The following is a 10,764-nucleotide window of genomic DNA, read 5'->3' on the forward strand; positions in this document are numbered from 1 at the left end:
TCCCACTGACATCAATGATGGGGCAGAATTCCTCCCAATGACACCAACAAAAATGGGGCTCACTGACACCAACGATGGGGCACAATTCCTCCCACTGACACCAACCATGGGCACAATTCCTCCCACTGACACCAATGATGGGGCACAATTCCTCCCACTGACATCAAAGCTGAGGCATTTTTTTTTTTTTCCCACTGACAGGACCTTTTCTACTCCCAGTGGCCACAGTCCGGCCCCTCTAAAGTCTGTAGGACAGTGAATTGGACCTTTGTTTAGAAAGTTTGGAGACCCCTGCTCTATAAGTACTGTAAGCTATCAACTGTCTATCTTTCAGCCCTCACTAATTTTCAGGTCCGTGGTAGTTCCTTGGTCTTTGACCTCCCCATGGCTTATTATCAGGCTCTGGCTGGTAATACCAGAGGAGGTATTCACTGTAGGGATGGAGGTTTGTGATGTACCAATATGGCAATGTACTCACTGTCTGAGGGAATCTAACACTCCTACTGCGTTGTATTCACACTGCAGAAGTTGCAGAACCTAATGCAAGATACCCTATTTATCAGGTCCCTTGTCAAGATGACTGCCAGTGTCCAATCAGACAGCTGTCTTCCCTGAGAATACTGATGGGAGTTCATAAGGGGATGATTCCCTTAACAAACGCCTCTCAACCTGGGAGAGTGGTACAGTGCCCCCTACAGGGTGGAGGAACACCTGCACCTGTCTATAAGTCAGTGCTTGGACTGCATTATTTTACCATATTTTTCTTATCAAATATGACCAATGCCAGAGGTATGTGCTCCCCTTACTCCACTCCATTAACATAACAACTAAACAAGAGACTGTGTGTAGAGCATGAACAATAGCATGACTAGAGTAGGTAACCCTGCTGTTATCCTAAAGCCATGGATAGCAGCTAAAAGCAGAGACTGAGAGGTAAACATTACATGTATTTGTTGGTTCCATAGTTCCTGGCAGTGCTGAACTATAAAGTGCTCAATATGCATATGTTAGATTTGAGCTCAGCTGAATTCTGGCACATGGCTTTTGCCATGCAAGCCTCTCTAATGCCTGGCGATGGATGTGGGAAGAGGGTTGTATGCCAATGCTCTAATTTCAGAGCTGGAAGCTAACATTTGTAAATCAGATTACTGATGAGCTCAGTGTCTGCTTTTGACTGGCAAGCTCAACTTTAGGGTAGTGTCAGATACGGGATTCTGTCGCCAGTGACACTTCACCACTTGGCAGAAATACTGAAATCTGTCTTCCATTATCACTAATGTAAGACGCTCCATCACTGTATAAAAGTCCTGCAGAAAGTCAGTCACTACCAAGAAGAGATATTGCTTGGCCAGTTAGGGTGCACCAGTCGCATGCATTCCCTTACCCTCTTTCCTGCTGCTGTACCTCCATCTGCCCATTCATTAGCTGGACCTCTATAAAATTGTCCTGGTTGCCAGGGGGCTTTTCAAGCCACCTTAGTGACCTGGAAGAAGGTAATTTGCCACTCTGCCACAGAATATCAGAGTTAAATTTTGGTAATGTTGTTGCTGGTAAAGTAGCATAACCCACAGCAGGAATCTAATATTGGCCCACTGTAGTCAGATCAGTGAAAGTTTTAAACTGGCCATAGATGGATGAATCCTGCTGAACCATTCGAACCATTTATGGGCAATCTGGTTGTAACCAAGTTGTTCCATCAATTGACTTGGGTATAACCAGCTTGATGCATTTTTTACATGCAATTACTGCTGGTGGCTATAGGCATTCCCCCATCCCACTGACTGTGTTGATAGGGAAATTGAGTGATTTTCTTCCCTTCCACTCATGGTGGATTGAAAGAAAATCAAATCATCTATGGCTTGCCATAAAGTGATACTAAAGTCTTCAATTATTTTTAAATGACAACACATCATGCTTACCTGCTGTGTGCAGTGGTTTTACACAAAGCAGCCTGGATCCTCCTCTTCTCGGGTCCCCCCACCGGCACTCCTGGCCCCTTCCTCCTGTCGGGTGTCCCCACAGCAAACAGCTTGCTATGGGGGGCACCCGCTGCTTCATGTGTTCATTCACACACGGAGCCGCGGTTCGACCCCACCCCCTCTCTTCTCATTGGCTCACTGGCTGTGATTGACAGCAACAGGAGCCAATGGCTCCTGCTACTGTCTCAGCCAATGAGGAAAGGGAGTCCTGGGATTGCTGAGACTCTAGTGAACATCGCTGGATCGAGAGAGGGCTTAGGTGAGTATTGGGGGGGGCTGCATAGAGAAGATTTTTTACCTTCATGCATAGAATGCACGAAGGTAAAAAACCTTGAACCTTCACAACCACTTTAATCTAATTGTTTGGAGTACCACACAGTCTATTTTTTCCTGACTGAATTTACTAAAGGCGAATAGGCTTGCAAGGGCACTTTCCCTCAGCCTGGTGAATGAGGTGACTTCCATCATCCAATCACATACAAACAAAAATATTGAGTATTCTTTGCAAAGTGAATTTTCAAGACATTTACTAAACTTAGGGAACATTCCCTTGCAAAGAGAACAGTCTGTGTGCCTTTAGTAAATCAACCCCACTAAGGGTAACTGAAAGGCAATTTGTACATTCTATATTAACTAGTGCCCCTATAATTTAGCTACTGTTTTGCACAAAGCAGAAGTCCACCTTAACAGTCTTAAAGCAGAACTAAAGTTCCAATATTAAGGACTGAGAGCAGGCAGATCTTTATTGTGAAAGGGACATGCAATGGGGTTGATATATTAAAGGCAAACAGACTGTGCACTTTAGAAGTACAATTGCATTCTACAAGTGCATTTGCTCCAGAGCTTAGTAAATGAAAATGAAGATCTGCTGACTTCCATCATCCAATCACAAGCAAGCAAAATGCTGTTTTTTTTTAGCAAAGTGAAGCTTCACTTAATTTTCTAAGCTCTAGAGCAACTTTCAAAGTGCACAGTCTATTTGCCTTTAGTAAACCCACCACAATGTCTCTTCTGCAATAAAATAAAACTACCCGCCTGCTCAGAGTCTTCTTTGAAATGTACCCTGAGCTGTGCAAGTGCAGCTCAGTTCACACTCTGGTACAGCGCCCGTGTGACAGAATAACTGAACTCCTGCACAGGAGTGACATCATCCCACAATGAAGATACCCGCAGTCTGGCCCCCAGAAGAAGCCAAGTAAAAGATGTCATGCTAGTGAGGAAGGTCAGACCATTAAAAGAAAGACATGTATTGGGACTTTAGTTTCACTTTTAGAGCAGTTCACACCATGTGCATTCCAGGAGCGACAGAGGTCAGAGGGACAGGAAGAGCAGAGTGAAGAGACAGGACAGTCCCCACTTGCAGAATCTGCTCTAAAAGGGGACCCCGGATGGTGACACGCCTGAGACACGTATATGAAATTTGAAGTATTTAACCCAAGTTGCGATTGGAAGGTGTATGACCCTGTCCCTATCTTGGCAATTGATGACCGCTATCCGATACTACAGGATAAATCTTACATGCGCTTTTTTGACGCACTTCTGGTGAGTGCGCAATTTTTACCCCAGATTCACCGTGTGATACACCGAATCTTATCCCCCGCACCTACTAGGATCTATTGGATCCCCACGTTTGACCTTATTTTGGGACTTTTCATCTCACTCAATTGAAAAACAGTGTGATTTGACATTTGCACTTTATTTATAATATGTTATGTATGCCATTTTTGCTATTATAGCGCTGCACCTTATATATGTTTTTTATATATATATTTATAAGTAAATTTTTTCTGCATCAGAAAATGCATAGATTTTAGCTGATATGGTTTCAAATGGCATAGTTCACAACAGTGTGGTCAGTTCTGGTGCATTCCAGTTCCAGAAAAAAGTAGAACATGCTGCATTTTTTCAGCACTGAACTGTACTGGAATGCGGTAAAATGTACTCGAACGCACTTAAATGCACCAAAATGTCCTTATTTAAGGGGAAGAAAAAAAAGAAGGAACAAAATGCACCGGAACACATCAAAAACATGTAAAAAAAAGTACACGCAGAGACGCATTTCTATGGTATGAACCGGCCATAGCTGAAAATATTTTTTTTGACCAATATCCCTACACCTCAGTAAAATTCAATCTATTCCTAATGGCTGTTTACGCCAGCTAGCCGCCCTGAATGCAGGCCCACTACTGTATGCTCCCAACACGCAATGCTAACGCACCAATCCTGGTGCACTGCACTATTTACTTTTTTCTTCAAAATTCACACATTTGTTGAAATGTTACTCGTGACATTTCAATAAAGTTCTATTCACCAGAGTGGAGTTGTGATGTGGTGGTTCGCTACAAAACCGGTTGCCGAAAAAAGTATTGCATGCATTGCTGTGGCATGGAACTGAAACCATTAAAAAGAAGGTATTTTGCCTTGTCTATGCTTTGGGGCTGCACTGGAAATACCATCTGGTATGAATGAGCCCTAAGGGACGGTTCACACCATGCCTGGAGCATGCGCTGTGCGTTCCTGTGTGATTCATATACGGCTCTGTGCGTTGCGATTTCAAGCCCATTAATTTTGAATGAGCTAAAATCGCACCACACCGTGGAAAAAGTAGTGCATGCACTACTTTTTGGGAAGCTGGTTCACACTGGTATGGTGCAGTAAACTGTGGGATTCCTCTTCAAATCACATTCAATTCTTTTGCAGTGCAATTTGAGCCATTCATTTTGTATGGCTCAAATTGTACAACACACCCACGGGAAAGGTGCAGAACCCTTTTTTTCCACACTGGAATCGGATCACATGGGTGTTCACAATCCGATTCAGCCAAGCCCACTGCGCTTTGCAAACTATTTTGGGGGGTGTCGTTAAAACACCGACACCAGCAGTGGTTCACATGAACGGAGTGCATTTCTGATGTAATGAGAGTATGTTTTGGGCCCAGTTCACACTGATATGGTGCGGGATTCGCAGCGAATTCTGTGCGTTTCCCACACCGCATCAGTGTGAACCAGTCCTAAAATATACTTTAACCGAATCGCATGGTACAAACCTGCGGGCAGGTGTGGGCAAATGTACTGTATTTGCAACCTGTGTTTGGAGTGTCATTACATTTTTACTAATGCAGGCCATACATGGTTCGAATTCCGAATGATTTTTCGTCCGAAAATCGGAAACGTTGTTCGCTCGGTAATCCGATGGTGCCATCACTGATTTCGAAAATTGGCCGATCAAGTCATAAAGTTCACCCTATATAACAAGCAAAACTTCTGTTCCTTCCAGGTCACGGCTCATGTGCATATTCTTTTTGGAAAAACGATCATAGAGTCGAAAATCGGTCATTTTTCACGAATTTTCCAACATGCCCAATCACCAAAAAGGGGAGGAACCACTAAAAGAGTGAAAATCGGCCAATTATTCTTTAGTCCGATTTTCGGACGAAAAATCGGTCGATTTTCTACCCATGTATGGCCGGCCTAACACCCACCGCAGATTGCAAAAGCACTGCGTTCCTGTGCAATTCAGATGCAGACATGGTGTGAACGGGCCCTAAAAGCTTATAGTTCATTTTTAATATCTTTACACTGATTAGATTAGGCCAGATTTTCTTTCAGTGAATAAAATATTTATAACATCCCTTTGTCTACTTTTATAATCGTTGTGGAAAGATGAAATCAGTAGTGGTTCATTTTAGACCCTCCGGATCAGAATCAGACATGACAAAGGTCCTCATTCATTAGGAGTAGTAGAATAGCCGTACTGTGTCATATTACCGCATCCTCCAGATCCACAGCTAGTCCTGCATGACTAACAAGCAGTGTTGTATACAGTAGATCCTAAAAAAGTGTAACATACTTGTAAAAACACATATTAATATACCAAATGATTAGTGAAGGCTAACATCTGAAAACACCAATTCTATTCAGATCCCGATGTTCACGTCATATTGACGCATCAAACACGTTTGTGGTGTAAATCACCATTTTTAGCACAGCACAGCAATGTGTTCACTGCAGTGACCTAAGGCACCAAATCAGAAATCAACTCCCATTGCTAGAAATTCCCTAACACTGTTGGAAGGTTAGACCTGATTGGTGGACATCATTTTCTGCCATTATTATTAAAAATATACATCTGATGAGAATATCCATAGGGTTCTGCTGACCAGCTATGTCATCGGCATGGTGTTAGGAGGAGGAGTAAAAATCTGGATCATGTAAAATTGTCTCATGCCGATGAAGAACACGCCCTGCATGAAAATGAACAAGTTTGGGCAAAATTACAGCTATACTACTACGCAGGTTTATTATAAATACTTCTTAATTTATAGAGTGACCCAAAAATGATATCTAATTACTCACTCAATCATGCCAAATGATGATTTTAAATATTATTATATCCAATGAGCGGCCACTTTAAATACTATGTCAAAACTTATTACAAATATTATCACCTTCAATAACAGTGATTATTAGCGGCGCCTATATGTGAATACATTAAATCCTATCAATAGGAATGTATTCGCATATAAGCGTAGCTAATAATCACTGTTATTGAAGGTGATAATATTTGTAATAAGTTATTATAAATACTGCTTGAAAAATCACTGCATACATCCTATTCAATTTACAAGAAAGGTATAATGAGAAATCTGTATCAATATTAAAACATGTATTTTAATAGTTCAAAATGCAATCCTATAGCTCAGAGCAATCAGATGACACCTGATGTGGGTTCACAGCAGTTGTAGAGATTGTTGCCTATGGGTTACTAAGTGCTGCTATGGGCTACAGTGTGCTCAGTGTTGCTATGGGGTACTAAGTGCTGCTATGGGCTACAGTGTGCTCAGTGTTGCTATGGGTTACTAAGTGCTGCTATGGGCTACAGTGTGCTCAGCGTTGCTATGGGTTACTATGTGTTGCTGTGGGTTAATAACTGTTATTATGGACTACTATGGGGTTGATTTACTAAAACTGCATGGTGCAGCTCTGCATAGAAACCAATCAGCTTCCAGGTTTTATTGTCAAAGCTTCATTGAGCAAGCTGAAGTTAGAAGCTGATTGGCTACCATGCACAGCTGCGCCAGGTTTTGTACCCTCTAGTTTTAGCAAATCTACCAGTATGTATTGCTATGGGTTACCATGTATTTCTATGGGTTGGTGTTACTATGAGCTATGATGTGTTGCTATGGGTTACTATGAGCTATGATGTGTTGCTATGGGTTACTAAGTGTTTTTATAAGCTAATATGTGTTGCTGTGGGTTACTGCTCTTTGCCTTATGGGCAATACCTCCAGGTGCAAGTTGTAAAAGGTAGAGGCAGTAGTCAATACAACCTGCAGACTACAAATCAACAGGATCATTGCATGCGATCTGTAAAGCAATATATGTGGGGTTAAGCAATGTAAAGCTACAAGGTGCAAACTGAAGTGTGCATGCAAAAATGTAAATCAGTGTGCAGCCCTCTGATTACCTTCTACATGGAGGTATAATAATGCATGTTCTGCTGGGTTACTGTGTGTTGCTATGGCTTACTATAGGTTACTATGTGTTGCTATGGGTTACTGCTCTTTGCCTTATGGGCAATATATCCAGCCAGGAGCCAATACAACCTGCAGACTGCATGTGATCTGCAGCGTAAAGCTAGAGGGTGCAGACTGAATTGTGCATGCAATGTAAAGCATCGTGCAGCCATCTGATGATTACCAGATTCTACATGGGAGTGTAGTAATGGGTGTTAGACATAGCTGTGTATATTTTGCTGGGTTACTGTGTGTGTTGCTATGGGTTACTAAGTGTTGCTATGGGTTACTGCTCTTTGCCTTATAGGCACTACATCCAGGTGCAAATAACAAAAGGCACAGCCAGGAACCAATACAACCTGCAGATTTCACATCAACAGTGTGCAATTGTCTGCACTTGTATATGATCTGCTACATTGTGTTGCTGTGGGTTATTGCTCTTTGCCGTATGGGCAATCCATCCAGCCAGGATACAATACAACCTGCAGACTGCATGTGATCTGCGACATGTATGGGACAGTGCAATGTAAAGGTACAGGGTGCACACTGAATTGTGCATGCAATGTAAAGCAGCGTGCAGTCCTCTGATGATTGCCTTCTACATGGAGGTGCAGTAATGGATGTCGGGCATAGCTGTGTATGTTCTGCTGGGTTATGGTGTGTCGCTACAGCTTGCTAAATGTTGCCATGGCTTGCTATAGGTTACTTTGTGTTACTGCTCTTTATGGGCAATACTTCCAGCCAGGAGCCAATACAACCTGCAAATTGCATGTGATCTGATACATTGTGTAAAGGAACATGTATGGGATAATGCAATGTAAAGCTACAGGGTGCAGAATGAATTGTACATGCAATGTAAAGCAGCACGCAGACATCTGATGATTGCCGTCTATGTGGGGGTGTAGTAATGGATGTCAGGCATAGCTGTGTATGTTTTGCTATAGGTTATTGTTCTTTGCCTTATGGGCAATACATCCGGCCAGGAGCCAATGTGATCTGCAGACTTCATGTGATCTGCGACATTGTGTATATGGGACAATGCAATGGAAAGCTACAGGGTGCAGTCCTCTGATTACCTTCTACATGGCGATACATGTCAGACATAGCTGTGTATGCTCTAATGGGGTACTGTGTATTGCTATGGGTTACATGTTCCTACAGGTTAGCATGTGTTGCTATGGGTTACATGTTCCTACAGGTTAGCATGTGTTGCTATGGGTTACATGTTCCTATAGGTTAGCATGTGTTGCTATGGGTTACATGTTCCTATAGGTTAGCATGTGTTGCTATGGGTTACTGCTCTCTGCCATATGGTCACTAAATCCAGCTGCAAATAATAAACACAGCCAGGAGCTAATACAACCTGCAGACTGCAAACCATCAGTGTGTATATGTCTGCACTTGTATGTGATCTGCTACACTGCGTATAGGAGAAAGCAATGTAAAGGTACAGGGTGCAGCCTGAATTGTACATGCAATGTAAAGCAGTGTGCAGCCCTCTGGTTGTCTTCTACATGGAGGTGCAGTAATGCATGGCAGGTATAGCTGTGCATGTTCTGCTGGGTTACTGTGTGTTGCTGTAGGATACTAAGTGTTGCTATGAGCTACTAAGTGTTGCTATAGATCATGTGTTGCGATAGGCTACTAAGTGTTGCTACAGGTTACTATGGGCTACTAAGTATTGCTAAAGGTTACTATGTGTTGCTATGGGCTACTAAGTGTTGCTATAGATCATCATCTGTTGGTATGGGCTACTAAGTGTTGCTATAGATCACCATGTGTTGCTATGGGCTACTAAGTGTTGCTATAGATCATCATGTGTTGCGATGGGCTACTAAGTGTTGCTATAGGTTACTATGGACTACTAAGTGTTGCTATAGATTAGTATGTGTTTCTATGGGCTACTAAGTGTTGCATCAGTTTACTATGTGTTGTTATGAGCTATTGGGTGTTGCTATAGTTTACTGTGTGTTGCTATGGGCTACTAAGTGTTTCTATAGATCATCATGTGTTGCTATGGGCTACTAAGTGTTGCTATATGTTACTATGGGCTACTAAGTGTTGCTATAAGTTACTATGGGCTACTAAGTGTTGCTTCAGTTTACTATGTGTTGCTATAAGCTATTATGTGTTGTTAAAAGTTACTATGTACAAAGTGTTGCTATAGGTTACTATGGGTTACTGTTACTATAGGTTATGTGTTACTATGGGCTACTAAGTGTTGCTATAGATCATGTGTTGCTATGGGCTACTAACTGTTGCTATAGGTTACTATAGGTTATGTGATGCTATGGGCTACTACTCTTTGCCTTCTAGGCAATACATCCAGGTGCAGATAATAAAATGCCCAGCCAGGAGCCAATCCAACCTGCAGAGTGTAAGCCAACAGTGTCCACCTGTCATCTGCTACATTGTGTACAGGAGGATGCTGTGTACAGGTAGATGCTGCGTGCAGTGTGCCTCCTCTCCGTGGTGTCAGTGTGCCTCCTCTCCATGTTGTGCTGTGGCCAGCCCTCCCTACACGCAGTTGTAGCCCAGACATGATCACTTTGCAGGGCAGGCAAGATGGCGGTATGGGATCGGAGGGAGAGCCAGGCCGGGCTGTGTGAGGGGAGCCCGGGCACAGTGTCCCCCTGCAGGGTGCAGCGTGCAGTAGACGAGGGTGGCTCTTACCTGCTGCAGTGGCTGCACGGCCCCCCTGGAGACCGCAGTGCGCTGAGTACAGACCGTCCCTCGGGCATCCAGGGATGCCCAGCCCCAGAGAATGGCACCGAGGGAAGGGGGGGCACACTGCTAGCTAGGCACCGGAGCTGGCAGACACAAGGAGGAGGAGGAGGAGGAGGCTGCAGCACTGGGGAGAGGGGAGGGAGGGAGACTGGCTGTACTGACATGGAGGAGAAGGAGGAGGAGGAGGGCAGACCTCTACTACAAGGAGGGAGACACAAGCAGACTGTGTGTAGAGGAGACACAAAGGAGACGTGGGGGCTGACAGGACGCTGCTACACTGTGCCAGCCTGCCCACCGCTACCTCCATTCCTACACAGTGCACCCCCATCCCTCCTTACTACACTGTAATCCATTACTACACAGTGCACCCCCTACTACCCCACTGTACTCCATTACTACACAGTGCACCCCCTACTACCCCACTGTACTCCATTCCTACACAGTGCACCCCCTACTACCCCACTGTACTCCATTACTACACAGTGCACCCCCTACTACCCCACTGTACTCCATTCCTACACAGTGCACCCCCATCCCTCCTTA

The 10,764-nt window shown here is 43.7% G+C and overlaps 1 protein-coding gene across 3 annotated transcripts in view; it reads right to left on the minus strand.

The window, feature by feature from the left end:
- MSANTD4 (Myb/SANT DNA binding domain containing 4 with coiled-coils) overlaps nt 1-10,378 on the minus strand; it is a 32,385-nt gene extending 22,007 nt beyond the window's left edge. For 2 of the 3 annotated variants that reach the window (XR_016314184.1, XM_089687290.1), the window contains exon 1: nt 10,168-10,376. The gene's annotated coding sequence lies outside the window, so the exon portion shown is untranslated. Of the gene's footprint in view, nt 1-10,167 lie in introns of all 3 variants that reach the window. The other variant, XM_089687291.1, reaches the window with a different exon arrangement.
- Between the last annotated feature and the right edge of the window lie 386 nt (nt 10,379-10,764).

This window comes from Staurois parvus, unplaced genomic scaffold (genome assembly GCF_062004578.1).
Source record: "Staurois parvus isolate SC_StPar_1 unplaced genomic scaffold, SC_StPar_1.0 ptg000422l, whole genome shotgun sequence".
NCBI classification, from domain to species: domain Eukaryota; kingdom Metazoa; phylum Chordata; class Amphibia; order Anura; family Ranidae; genus Staurois; species Staurois parvus.